Source organism: Tiliqua scincoides, chromosome 1 (genome assembly GCF_035046505.1).
Source record: "Tiliqua scincoides isolate rTilSci1 chromosome 1, rTilSci1.hap2, whole genome shotgun sequence".
NCBI classification, from domain to species: Eukaryota; Metazoa; Chordata; class Lepidosauria; order Squamata; family Scincidae; genus Tiliqua; species Tiliqua scincoides.
Window position 1 is genome coordinate 107,620,848 of NC_089821.1, and position 14,598 is coordinate 107,635,445.

Below are 14,598 nucleotides of genomic sequence, written 5' to 3' on the forward strand. Positions count from 1 at the left end.
TTTTAGACATCCCTGAACATAGAGCTGGTATAGCACAGTTGCCAAGTCTTCAATCCAGGAACCAGAAACCCTCCAGTTCAAAAATCACCTCCACTATGAGCTCACTAATTGCCCTTAGACAAGTCATTCTCTACCAGCCTCAACTTCCCTGCTAAGAATTGCAGATTAGAAGGCAAACATAACTGTGAAGCATCTTATCACTCCAACCATTGAAATGTTGTGACTAAGCCATGAGCTACAAATCAAGACTTTCCCAGTTCAGATCTTACCTCTGTCTTCTCACTAGATGATCTAGGACTAGCCACTCCCTCTCAGCTACAGGGGATAATACTACTTCTTGACCATCATGATAAATACAACTTTAAGATAATACCCATGAAGTGTTTTGCCCACTCAGAAAATACTATACAAATGCTAAGTGTTGTTTTTCCAATAGTTTCCAACACATGCTAGAATGGGTGAAATTTCAATTAGCCTATAGCAATGAATCCCTAAAAACAGGCTAAGACTAAAAAGGAAAGAAGGCAGCTACCTCCTATTTCAAATACACTGGCATCAGGATATTTGGAAACTGCAGCTGTGGAACATTTTGCTGTGGGATGCTGTGGCTTTGCTTGTCAGCCAGTAAGCATTGAAGTATTTAGATTTGAAAACACACATTAAAAAAAAAAAGATACTGGAGAAGGAAAGAACTTAAAATGAAGTTAACACAGAGCCATCTGGTTATGTTTGGGCAGTGGAAATTCTTGTTCATGTTTTATTATTCAAAGTTAAGCTGTCTCAAGACTTCTTTTTAGTTTTTAGAAGAAGCTGACAGGGCTGCTCAAACACACTAGTTAATTGTATGCTTTTCTCTTTGTTCCCAGACCATGTTCACAACATTTCAGAGGACAAGTTAAAAAGTTATCAAAACAACTCCCCCCCCCCCAGTTGATTTCTCATGATGGGACAATCAGTAGTGCCACTAGGAGGTGCAGACTGCACTGGGTGATGACACTGGAGGGGGGGTGATACAAAAAAACCCCTACAGACCTGGTTGCAGCTGAAAAAATCTCCAGAGCCCAGGTCTATTAGGCTTCCTGAAGCGGAGTACAGGTCTAGCTTTTGGTAGTCCTGGCCTCCCGTTTGACCTCCATCTTTTACTCTCTGTGAGGCCAGTTTTACTGGGCAGGTAGACCTGGGCTCCCTTTCTGGCTAGCACTGGTAAAGGAGAAAGTCAATGGGGTGACACCAACCCTAGTGATGCCACTGGGGACAAGTGGTATCCCACGACCATCACCACCCAGAGAGCCAAACAGCAATTTCTCAAAGATGTTCTGCAATCTTTTGGCAATGACAAAAGAAGGAACTACAAGCCCACTGTAATAGAGGCCTGGTTGCCCCGATCTTATACTCCCTCAGGACATGTGGAAAACCTGAATTATCTGTTTTGCTTTTGAAGGGAGGATGATTTCTGGAGCTGGGTGGATGATATTGCTGCAATCTTTTGGCTGAGGATTTTGGCTTGAGTTTCTGCTGCCTTTTAAGTAGTTTAAATAGTTCGTTCCTATGAATCTTGCTGCTCTTATTTACAGTAAGCTGCTTTGGGTTGCCACTGGCAAAAATAGTAGCTTGAAAAGATTCTAAAATAAATAAAGTTAAACAGTAGGAGCCAGGCAAACCACAGATAAGCTAGACCAGGGCATAATGCAAACCCTGAAAGAATCTGAAGGTCAGGCTTATTTTGTTGGCTGCAGTGCACAAGAATCCACATTCACTTGAGAGTAAGTGCCACTGAACTTGGTGGAACTATTTTCAATTAAGAAATATAATGCTGGGCCAGGTGGGACTCTACTTAATGCCATCACCTTTCTTGGCTGAGCAATGGGATTCCAGCTCACCCCTCAGACCTTGAAAGAGGCCTCTCTGCACATCTCTGTTCAGGTGGCAGCAGGAGCCCAGCAACGTGACAAATCCTTGCATTTTGTGCATGTTTGAGATGAGGTGATCTTGGTATCAGCCTTCCAGCTCTAGAATCTTGAGTGCCTGAAGTGTTGCCAAAGACTGATCCATCTCCCAGAGGAAATGCATGACCTTTTTAACAGGACGAGTATGGTCCTACTTTAACAACAGATGTACAGTATATAGAACAATTTCAGATACTTAAATTCCACTCATTCTGTTTACTAAGGTTACTACCGGTTATTACTACTAAGGTTATGGCCTCAGAAAGGAACATAAGTCCAAACAATTTCAATGCACACATCAAACCAATTTTTAAAAAAAGACACTTTTAGCAAAAAATATCACAGAGGCTCTTTTAAGACCAGCACCAAGTTCTGGGAATCTGCACCGATTCCTTTTTAGCAGTAGCAAGGGCAGTCATTTAATGTGGCCAAAGAAAAACTCAACACTGCAGTCATTGTACATAGGGAAAAAGCCAACTAAATAGCATTTGGTGGCCAACTCTGTTGAGTGAACAAAGCACCACAGGGTTACAACCCATGAAGGCAGAGCACACAGGGAGGTAGCCTATTTTCCCCCAACATAGCAAGCTGAATGGATGACCTTATCAGAGCGGCATTCCAAATACTTGTCATGAACAGCTCAAATACACAGATTTTTAAAAATATCACATGGCCCTTACATTGTGAGACCAGCACCAGATACAGATACTAGCAGCAACAAACAACAGCACATCTTCCTAACACTGTACACAATGTAGGAGAGCAGGGGGCACAAAGTCATCAGCATGCTGGCAACACCAAACCCCATAACCCCCTCTCCAAAAGGCTTAATCTACCCCTGCTAACTGTGCAAAGAGGCATTTTTTAAAGTGGGACACCTCTAACATGTAGTAGAGGGGAGAGCAACTGCCCCCCTTCACCCTCCCACCAGTAGAATATACTTCTTCATTGCTCAGAATTAATTAGTGCACTAATTAATGCAAAATGTACAAATAATTTAATTCATGGCATGCCAACAGTGAGAAAGGAAACCAAGTCAAACCCTCATCTTGCAGAATGCTATTGGAAAGATGCCACCTCATTGCTCAGTCCGTAAGTTATATTTTATACTGAGAAGGGAACAACCAAGACAAACATTGGAACCACTGTAAAATAACAACAACAAAAAATTAAACCTGCTAAGTTTATGGCTGGGTTCATCACAGGAGAGGAACTTGCAGATCTGCAAAAACTTCCTATTTTAGAAGCCACATAACTACAGTTTTGAATTTGTTTTTCTCATTGGCATTAAAATCTGAACATCAGCTGAATTTAGAGATGACCAAAGACTTGAAGGGGAGGAAATGGCTGCTCCACTGTCCAGCTTCTTCAGAACCTTTAGAAGAAAAAGAAGGCAGCTGGTCACATTACCTCACCATTCCTCATAGTTCTAAGGGACTATTTTCAGGGGTTGGGGACAATTATCCCTTTATTCTCCCTCACCCCAATGAGTAAGAGTGCTGAGTAAAATGGAGGCAGAGGGGATTTCCACCAAAAAGTCAACTTGGCATACAATTTGGTCTGCAGGCCTTGTTTGAACAATTCAACTCCTTTGTGTTTAACTGACATTACTGCTTTAAATCTACACTCCTATGCAAATATACATGGGAATAAGCTCCATTAAACATAGTGGTACTTGCTGTGGAGTAAACCATGTTTAGAATTCTGCTATGCATCAGCTTTTTTGCACCTTGATTACAGAGAGGAAACTCAGAACATTTTAAAATACATTAGAGGAAGGGGAGCAGGAAAGGGTGAGGGCAAGAGGCAGAATGGGAGAGGCAGATCTTGGTACCAGCATACACAAGATCCTCTCCCTGTTATTTTCCTCTCTCTCCCCCTTACTCTCCTCAGACTTGCACCAGCAAAAGAGCTGATGCAGATCCAACGAGACCTACTCGGGCAGCAGAGCAGTTACCTTGCCCCTTACCTTGAGAAGTTCCCTTACCTTGAGAAGACCTCAGTGATTCCCCCCCCCCCCGCCCCCACAGTATACAGCACAGACTCCTTTGACCCAGATGCATCAGTGGTGGGGATTTAGGGCCCAATCCTAACCAGCCCTAGTGCCAGTGCTGAACTCCAGCACTGGCTCTGGGTGTTGCATAAGTGCCGTAAGGCACATCCATGGCATCTGGAGAGGAGGAACCACCAGTGCTGCGCCTTAGCATTGTGTGGGCAGACAGCTGGCCAGCATCTCTTCAGCATTGCCCAGTGGTAAGAATTCTTAGGCTTGGAGGGAGGCAGGGAGTGGGCAGAACAGGGAGGAGGGAGAGGTGGATTGGGCCCAGAAGGGAGGCAAAGATGGCAGAAGACTCTGCCACCATACCCTAACCTCCTTCCCATCCCCAGCAGCCCAACATAGGCCTCTTGTGTCCGCACCTGCTGAAAAGCAGGCGCAGAGTTGAGGAGATCCATTGGCACTGTGGCTGCATTACCCAAGGTAAGGGAACAAATGCTCCCTTATCCTGAAGAGACTCCCAGTGCTAGTCTGGTACCCACTGGATCCAGTGGTAGCCATTTCAGAGCCGCTGGGGCCCTGGGCGCTGTTGAACTTAGGACCCAAATCTAACTGACAGCCCAGCCCTAAGACACCTAGTTGTTCTTCACACATGCTGCTGCAAAGCTAAGTCTCCCCCTTCCTGCACTTGTGCCTCTGATTCTTTGTTCCTACATGCAGGACATGACATTTGTCTTCATTCATCTTCATCTTGTTGGAAAGGGCCCAATAGTGGAGCCTGTCAAGATCATTTTGAATCCTCATTCAGTCTTTCAGGGTGTCAGCTATCCCCCTCCCCCAGCTTTTTGTCATCTGCAAATTTGACAAGCATCCCCTCTCCCCCATCATCCAAATCATTTATAAAAATGTTGGGACAGTATAGGGCCAAAAACATTACTGGGAGGAGAGCACTCAGAAGACGTATCACAGCCACAACAAAGAAGGAGGATGAGGAAGTCAGCCCCTTCCCTCTTTTCAAGAGGAAAATGGGGCAGCAACCAGGTGGAGTGGCTGGGCAGACAATGGGCCATAGGAAGTGGCAGGCAGGTGTAGGGCACTTGGACCCCAAAGGAAACAGACAGCTCATTTCACGTCAAGTCATGGTTTAGAGGTAACATCCAACCCAAGCCAAAGTCTTTGGAATACTGGAGAAGTGCAGTAAGAATCCGAGATCCTGCTACTATCCAGCATAGGCGACAGGACTAGGAAAGTCTTCTGTCCAAGAACCTGGAGAGATGCTGCCAGAAACAGTAACCAAAACTAGTAAACAATAATTGGGGTGTCCTTGGCAAGTTAGAATGGCAAGTTCAGGGATTTTTTTAATAGTTGGAAATACCAATGGATACAACTGAACATGTCTCTAGTGCATTTTACACCCAATTGAGCACATTTGTATAATATCATTGTTCTGGCCAAAAAAGGGATATTTCAGACCAACGGCTCTTTTCCTTGCTTGCAGAGATAGTAGGCTCTGGCATGAGGTCTAGGCTTGCATTCCACGCCAAGTTAACCAGACAATTGGGCCTTATGCAATATGCACAGCTGTTCAAGAGCATTAATCAAGCACACAAGCCTCCCTACAGTCTGTCATGACAATGTGTTTTCTGATGCTTGTAACTGTTGTGGACTTTCATTGCTCTACCTGATTAGTAGGATTTAAAGGATTGCATTATTTCCTGTTCACAGCTTCTACCCACTCTCCATTTTGCTCTTCATCTCAACTCAGATATTTTCCCCCCAGTCCAACCATTAAGGCAAGTGCAAGATGAAGGACGCAAAGTTTTAAAAAGACTTTGAATCAGGCTTATGCAACCTAACTGTTACAGCTGCCTGCAACTATCAGAGGACTTGTATGGCTAAATGCCAAGTTACTAAAGTTATAAAAAAATAAAATTGCATGTTGCAACCCAGAAGTCAAACAACTGAAGCAAGAGTGAGAAAGTTAAACTGGTCCAGGAATGTCAGTTTTCTATCAGATATTCTTTTTTCTGCATTTTCTCCATTACAGAAACTGCTCATAGTATCGGTGAACCTGAAATTTAGATACAGTCTGGGAATCATTGCATTCACATCCTGTCTTTTTCCTATCATGGAGCTCAAAACAGCATACATGGAACTCCCAGCTTAGCCATAAAGCTTCCAGGGTGACCTTAGCCCAGTCATTATCCCTCAGCCTAACCTATCTTACAGGGTTGTGAGGACAAAAGGAAGCACAAACCATGTTCACCACACTGTGCTCCTGGGAAAAAGGGTGGTATTTTTAAAAATGTGAACAATCCTTCTAGGAGGTCCTGGTCAGGCTGATCCAATCATGAAGCTAATGATGCAGCTCATGTAAGAAGCAGGGGATGCAAAAGATTTGGGGTGCCCTTCACCCAAAGTCTGCCCCCACCTCCTTCCAGTTCCTGCAAACCAAGCTGCATCAGTCTGCTTCCACCAGGTACACATCAGATCAACATTTCTGCATCCAAGCTGAAGAACAAGATTATGCATATGGGATTTGAGTGCAACATACACAGATAAAAACCAGAACCAATCTCATTCTAACTCTTTCAAATTGGTTTAGGCTCCACCTCTTCCCTTTCAGGGCCTGAGGCTGAGCCAACTCATTCTCTCAGCCATATAGTCATTTCACTGACTCCAGCAGAGTCTATACCAAGCCAGAGAAAGCCACTGTGGGGGGCAGGCGGGCGTCTTGTGTGAATGTGTGCTTTCCTCCTAGATAGCTATAGCTCATAAGCTTCCTTGTAAGCACTAAAACATCCTTGCACTGCAACTTCCTGTTTGTAGGACTGCTTTTAAAGCCTGTCAGCAGTGGCCAAGTTCTTACATCAAAAATTTTACAGAAGTTTCCATTATTTAATTATCCAACTCATAACACAAGACTACTGTGGTTCAAACACTCATTTCATTGTTTAACTTCCTGGAAGAGGCATCCTAACATAAAGATTCAGTACAGTTCTAGCAGCTCCATTCAGAACTGAAACAATATCTTGTTGATGGTTTGCTACAGTCGCTACAAGCCCCCTTATGCCATGCCCAGCACAACAGATGCCAATGATGAAGCCATGCAGAAGACAGTGAATTCATGAGTACTAGCATCAGAAATATAGCCTAATATCCAACAGCATCTGGTGACAAATAATTCCAAGTGCCAGTGCAGAAACAATGCTCTCACTCTTTTAACTGTCAATAAGAGATTAGAAAAGGGTTGCAGGATTGCATGCTTCCTCCCTCTTGGCTACCAATTCCACCCACCAGTTTTAACCACAGTTAAGGCTTACATAAGCCGTGACTAATGCTGACCAGGATTCCATCTTAAATGGCTAAGCAGCTTCAAAACAGGTTTGAGATGTAACCCTGGTTAACATTAAGCATGGTTTACATTTGCACTGATGTAATGCTTAACTGTGATTAAGGCCAGATTGGGAAAGGTGATTGGAATTCACATCCAAGATTGGACAGGAGAAAGGAGAGTGTACTTCTACAACCCACTTTCCATCCATTAACTACGAATGCTATTACAAAGCTATGCAGATGTTCCTATTTGTTACTATCTTCTCACATTCTTTGTTTTGGTACACTCTTGGTTTTATCTTATATCAGCTTTTAACTATACAGTACCTCAGTGTTTCTCAAACTGTGGGTTGGGACCCACTAGGTGGGTTGTGGGTCAATTTCATGTGAGTCCCCATTCATTTCAATATTTCATTTTTAATATATTAGACTTGATGCTCCATGCTCTGTGACTGCATTTGGGGAAATGTTACAGACTTGTACTTTCAACAAGCTACTATGTATATGCTTTTAACAATGATAGTAAATGGGACTTACTCCTGAGTAAGTGTGGGTAGGATTGCAGCCTAGGATTGTTAAAAATTTTCCTGCTTGATGACGTCACTTCCAGTCATGACATCACTTCTGGTGGGTCCTGACAGATTCTCATTCTAAAAAGTGGGTCCCTTCATTAAATGTGTGAGAACTTCTGCAGTACCTAATTAATATTATTGAAATAACCCTGTTAAACCAGTGAGTTTCAGTGTTTTATAGCAGGGGTGCCCAAACCCTGGCCCGGGGGCCACATGCGGCCCTCGAGGCTTCTCAATGCGGCCCTCAGGGAGCCCCCAATCTCCAGTGAGCCTCTGGCCTTCTGGAGATTTGCTGGAGCCTGCACTGGCCCGACGTAACTGCTCTCAGCATGAGGGCAACTGTTTGACCTCTCACATGAGCTGTGGGATGAGGGCTCCCTCCACTGCTTACTGTTTCATGTCCGTGATGCAGCAGAGGCAGCAAAGGAAAGGCCAACCTTGCTTTGTGCAAGGCCTTTTATAGGCCTTGAGCTATTGAAAGACCTTCATTCATTCATAGAAGTTCATCTTTAATATATTCATTTATGTAAACTTATGCAAATTTATTCAAATTTTAAATGTAAATTAATTCTCTCCCCCCCGGCCCCTGACACAGTGTCAGAGAGATGATGTGGCCCTCCAGCCAAAAACTTTGGACACCCCTGTTTTATAGCAAAAGCAACACAGCAAGAATTTTCTCTCATTGCAAAAATCACCCACCAAAACTACTAAGGATAATATTGCATCATTTTCATGTAGCAACGTCTGTTACAGAATATTACTTAGTACGTTTTAAAGAATTTTTTTAAACATTTACTCAGCTGTAAGACACCAGCACTTCAGATTTCATGGAAAAAATTTTAGAAAATAAAAATAGAATTGAGAGGGGGGGGGGGGGAAATCACAGAAGTCCAGGAAAAATTCAGTACTAATATGAAGTATTTTACTGGAAATCAAACACCAGATTAACATTATCAAACACCCAGATTAACATAATCAAACACCAGATTAACATTATCAAGCACTAAAATAAAAGTGAATAAAGAGAACATGATTAGGTAAATTGAATTTTTACATCATTTTCTGTCAGCTTTTTTATCTTCTGGGTTTGGCTAGGCCTGATTCAGGCTTGCATTTTCTAGTATATAAATGATCACGCCCCCCACCCCCGCCCTTTGGTTATATAGATTTTGATATCTTTTAAGCTATTATTCCCAAATAACATTGGGGGGGGGGAGTATTCTACCCTGAAGAGTTTTATTTTCTTAAAAAAAACAACAAAAAAAAAACTACGCAACTGTAACAAGCAGAAGAAAGTAGTAGTAGTAGCAAAAGTACTTCTATTTGTTACAACTGCATAGCAACTATACTTTTCACAGCTGCTGCAACAAGTGCACCATAAACCAGAGCATGGCCATTGAGATAAAAGGGTAAGGAAGAAGCAGCTTAATACTCTCCAGAATGTGTCTGTGTGTGTATTTCAACACTCACACAAGGGAGGGGGAGAGATGTAAAAGCCCGTTTAATGTAATGTTGCTGTGCTTAACATATCTGTTGCAGTTCTGTGGGAACTAAGTGGTGTATGGTCCACGTTTTGCAAGAAGATACTGCTAAACAGACCAAAAAAAAAACGTAACTGGGTATAGTAACCAGATTCTCATCCCCGTTTTCCAGACACACTAAGACAAGCTGAAAAGACGCAGAAATGCATTCTTTTTTGCCAGGTCTTTGCTTGGAATTGGTTCTGCCTAATCATGCACTTAAGGCTCAATGCAAGGCCATGTGGAGGCACAGGACAGGACAGGATGCTGCACAGTTAGAACAGTAAAATAATTTTTTAAAAACCCAATGTGTAAATAATTTGTGCAACTACTTGCCACATTGTGATGGCATCTGACTTAGATGCCTTTAAAAGGGTATTGGGTAGATTTATGGAGAAAAAGACCATCACAGATTACAAGCCATGAGGGGTATGTGCAACCTCCTGGTTTTAGAAGTAGACTATCTCTGACACTCCAGATCAGGGGTGTCCAAACTTTTAGGCTGGAGTGCCACATCATCTCTCTGCCACTGTGTTGTGGGCTGGGGGAAAAAAAGAATTAATTTACATTTCAAATTTTAATAAATTTACATAAATTAATATATTAGAGATGTAACTTATATGAATGAATGATCTTGCAATAGCTCAAGGCCCATAAAAGGCCTTGCACAAAGCAAAGCTAGCCTTTTCCTTGCTGCCGCTGCTGCATCACAGACATGAAACAGCAAGCAATGGAGGGAGCCTTCATCCCACAACTTACACAAGAGGACAAACTGTTCCCCTCACCCTGAGAGCAGTTGCATTGGGCCAGCAGGCTCATTGGAGACAGGGGGCTCCGCATGGGCCGGATTAGGAGTCCCTGAGGGCCGCATGGCCCCAGGGCTGGGGTTTGGGCACCCCTGCTCCAGATGAATGGGAGCGATAACAGGATGCAAGATCTCTTGTTGTCTTGTGTGCTCCATGAAAGCATCTGGTGGGCCACTGTAAGACACAAGAAGCTGGACTAGTCTTCGGCCCAGAATGTTCTTATGTTACCTGCCTGCCAGTCCAGTTTACTACATGCAGGAAGGGTATGTAACAAATGAATGGTGAAGCATTCAGTTATACAGTAGCCTTATCTGAAGTGGCAGAGTCAGGGTAATTGCTGCACCCGGTAATTCTAGTCATCATGTCACACAGCCCCAGTTCTGAAGAAAGGCAGAGGAAAATCACTGGTGTGGTGCCATCCCTCTGGACGCATGCACAAGTAAAGACACAATCTCTGAGTAACTGGCAGCCTGGAAGATAAGGAAGGGGGTTGGAGGTTGAAGAGGGCAAGGGATTTTTGCATATCTGTTGGGGATCTCACCATGTTACTGAGCTACAGGAGGTAAGTGTGATTAGACAGCTACCAGTAAAATGCTACAGCCTGGCTCTTGTCCGAAGTTTAGACAACTTGCAGCCCACTCCTATGTTGACTCCCTGCTGGGCAGCTTGACTAGCACAAGAGGATCTTCCAGTCTTTTGCTCCTGTCCCAAGGGCAGCACTGAAGTTGTTAGCCAGCATGGGAGAGCCATGCAAGCTATTTTTAGGGGCAAGATTAGAATGAGCTTCCAGAAGCATTTGCTGTTTCATCCTAAAGTCTATTAGAGCATCCCAAGTGACAAGCTGCAGTTAAGATTTTGCTTTTAAAAAAATCAAGGAAAAGATTAAGTAGGGAAGAGCTCCAGGCATCTTAGGTTTGGCCAGCTAGTTGCAGTGTAAGCTGCATAAACACAAAGGCCACCAGGTGGCACCACGCACAGAGGTTTTACTGTTGTTTCATCCCACCATAGAGTCCAGAATCTCGGTTAACTGTACACAATTCCCTTCAAAGGGGACTTAACAGTAGTAAATTGTAGCACTGCTTGGCCATCTTGGTCAGGCTTTTCACTTTGACATAACAGAACTTTAAACACTCTTTAAATGCCTGTTGCATTTTTAAAACCCCATCTCAGAGGTCTTATTCAAAGTGAATGGACACAGATTGGAAGAGGGCTAGGATCACAGTTGCAGGCCCCACCACCTGATCTACAAGGCAGGGATCTCAGTTGCAGGGAGAGAGCCCTATATGCATACAGCTGTAAGGGTACCAACTGCATACAGACACTCATTGAGTGCACATAATCACCACCTTCTATGTGCACTCACCTGGGATATGTCATAAGAACACGGCTTTGAGAGTTAAAGACAAACAAAGGAATAGGACCTTTGAAGAGGAATAGGCAGCCCTACTTCTAAACTGTTGATGAGCACTTCACCACAATAGGCTCTTTTTCACTCCTATGCGTGGAGTTCATTTTGTACGTATTTATTAATTCTTCCTTTCCATTATGTTCAGAAATTTAAAAAAGAACTGTGGGGGAGTCTTGTATGGCTGAAAGAAATTCCCCCTGGGAGAAAAGGCATGGCTAGTATACCCATGTAGACACAAGGGTGTGTGAACCATACAAAAATGCCCCTCACTCCTCCATAATAGTGGTCTTCACTTTTATTTTTTAATTCTCTCTCTACCCACCCTCCTAAGCGTTACTGCTCTCTTTATGTGTTTGTATTTATTCATAACCACTTACAGTGAGTTTGGACTGCTTGCAAAAGAAGTTAGGACAGCCCACTGGCGTGACAAATACCCACAGAAACCAGAAGCAGTAGCAAAGAAAGGAAGGGGCACAAATATGAGTGACAACTTGGAACAAAACAGGCCCAGGTGGAAAGTGCAAATGACTGGTTGAAACCAAGCATCTTATCAGAGTATTTATATCATTTACCTGTTGTGTTTCCTTTTTTTCTCCCTGCTACTCTTTCACCCTAGTCTGTCTTATACCCCTTTTACTGCTCTTATTTCATTGGTTACTGGTTGGCTTCCATTGTACAGGCAACAGTTCTTCAATGTGGCTGCAGTATATGTCTCTACTACTCAAAGGATCTTAGCTACATTATTACTGTTTAGGTACCAGGTCCCTCTCTTTAGCATTAGTTGTAAAATGTCACACACTGTCAGAAGCAAAGTCAGCATATCACTTGGTATTGTGGAATCTTCCTTGCATTTCAGAGCCCTACTCCCATTGGTTGCAAAGGGGAACACACAAAAGCACCTGGAGATCTTAATACAAACACCACAAAATCTACCTGATCTGGTAATTGCACATATGTCAGTGGGAGAATGCTTAGCTTTTAGTTTGAAGGACAGAAACCTGTTCAGTGACCATTAACTGGTACCTGGTGCTAACATCTGCTCATGACAGGCTAAGGTGGCAAGCATCAGGTAGTTGATAGTGTTAGAAAAGCCTACACAACATGGACTTAAAATGCAGGAGAGCCCTGAAAATAACAAAAAGCCAAGAAGTCCCACATACATGGATGGCTTATACTAAATTGCATAAAAATGTTGAGTTCAAAGAACAGTGTTGGTTTATGGCAGCCTGATGGGTTTGTTTTCGGAAACCATCCTCTCATTTTAAGTGACATTCAACTGTGTGTGAAGAGAAGAGACAAGAGAGTGCTGTCTGGGGTTAGGTTAGCGAATGGTTCATTCACACTTACAGTCACACACGTGACATCACTTGATATGATGGTTATTGACATGATGACTATGCATTTCGGAATCAGCTACAAGTTATGCACAATACCTGGTGTGGACAAGAAACTCAGAGCATGTACACTTCCTATCCATCCCCCCTTCCCTCTGCCTCCATGCACAAACTCTTCCCAACGTTCCTAGCTGTCATGGTAAGGAGAGAAAAGTGAGGGGTGGGGGTGGGTTTGGATCTTAACAAGCAAGCGCAAAAGCATATATGCAACATTTCTAGATTCGGTTGCGCACTGGCTTGACAGTGTAACATTAAACAGAGCCAGACCGGGCTGGAAGTGATTATGGGGGGGAGGCTATCAAGGCTCCCAACTTCACTTCTGGAGTGCCAACACGGATCCACATTCCCGACGCCGGAACTGCGTTGCTGGGTCGTTTACAGCCATGCACAGAAAGGCTGTCCCGCCTCACAGGCGCTTCCAAGGGGGGGGGGGGGACTGGGGTGGCCTGCTGGTTGCACCGCGCCAGAGGCTTTGCATCTCCTCTCTCGCGTCCACTGGCAAATCTCCCTCCTGCACTGGTGGCTGCTGCTGCTTTGTCAGCTGCTCGCTTCCTGCTCCAAAACTCTGCCCAGGAGGGTCCACTGGAGGAGCAACAGGGCGCACAAGAGGAGATCGGCCCGCGATCAGCAATGGGAAGAGAGTGGAGGACCTCGGTTGGTCTCTCCCCCTCTCCTGCAGGCTTTAGTTCAGCAGCAGACCCGGGGAGCGCGCGCCAAACACACACTGCCTCCCATTAAAACTCATCAGTTCATCGTATGCTACCAACCTCCACTCCTACTCGCTGCTTTCTCCTGCCGGAGCCATACAGAGGTTGCCAGTGGTGGTCCAAGCCCCTCTGGAGAGAGGGAGAGAGAGAGAGCAGCCCCCAAAGTGCTCCCCGCGTAGCAGCTTGTTCCAGATGTTTATGCAAAGCCAGCAGGGCTCCGCTGCCGACGTTGTCAGCTGTTAACCCTTTCTGCAAAGGGGGAGCAGGAGGAAGAGGAGGAGGAAGGCGAGAGAGCCCGAGGAGGCAGCAGCAGCCCCACCCATCGGCAGCCTCGTCCTCCTCCTGCCCCTCCTCCAGCAGATCTGGGGGTCAACCCGGGGAAAAAGCGAGGGCGCGAGCGGGGAGGCCGAGGAAGGGACCCCGGGGCTTGTTTCCCCCTTACCGCGAGGCGCACGGATCCTGCGAGGCTCCCTACTCCGCAGCCACGGCGGGCACGGGACAGGAAGGCTCGCGCAGCAGCCCGGGCATTCCGTCCGGAGGGAGCTATTTATAGAGCCTGCCGCTGGCAGCACGGCGGCTGCCCTGCCCTAGGATGCCCCCCCCGCTCCGGACCGTGCACACATGCTCCTCTCCCAGCCCGATCCCCAGTGAGTGAGCATGCGCCCCCTGGGCAAGCATGCCCAGTTCCAGCCCCAAGCGCCGGAGGCTCTGGCTCGCCCTTGCCCTGCCCTCTGCCGACCCCGAAGCGGCCGCAAACTGGTACTGAGCAGCCTCAGTTGAGCCACCCCGGCAGGATCTGGGATGGAAGAAAAGCAAGCAGTGACCATCAATCATGACCAGAGGGGGTGATGATGCTCGCGGGGTTGGGCGCATTCCTGAAGGGCAGGTCTGTCGCATGGAGAGCAGAGCCGGC

General features: G+C 45.2%; 1 protein-coding gene across 2 annotated transcripts in view; it reads right to left on the reverse strand.

Moving 5' to 3' along the window:
- WIPF1 (WAS/WASL interacting protein family member 1) overlaps positions 1-14,279 on the reverse strand; it is a 65,627-nt gene extending 51,348 nt beyond the window's left edge. Inside the window, exon 1 of one of the 2 annotated variants that reach the window (XM_066612262.1) lies at positions 14,128-14,279. The gene's annotated coding sequence lies outside the window, so the exon portion shown is untranslated. Of the gene's footprint in view, positions 1-13,745; positions 13,870-14,127 lie in introns of those variants that run through there. The other variant, XM_066612263.1, reaches the window with a different exon arrangement.
- Between the last annotated feature and the right edge of the window lie 319 nt (positions 14,280-14,598).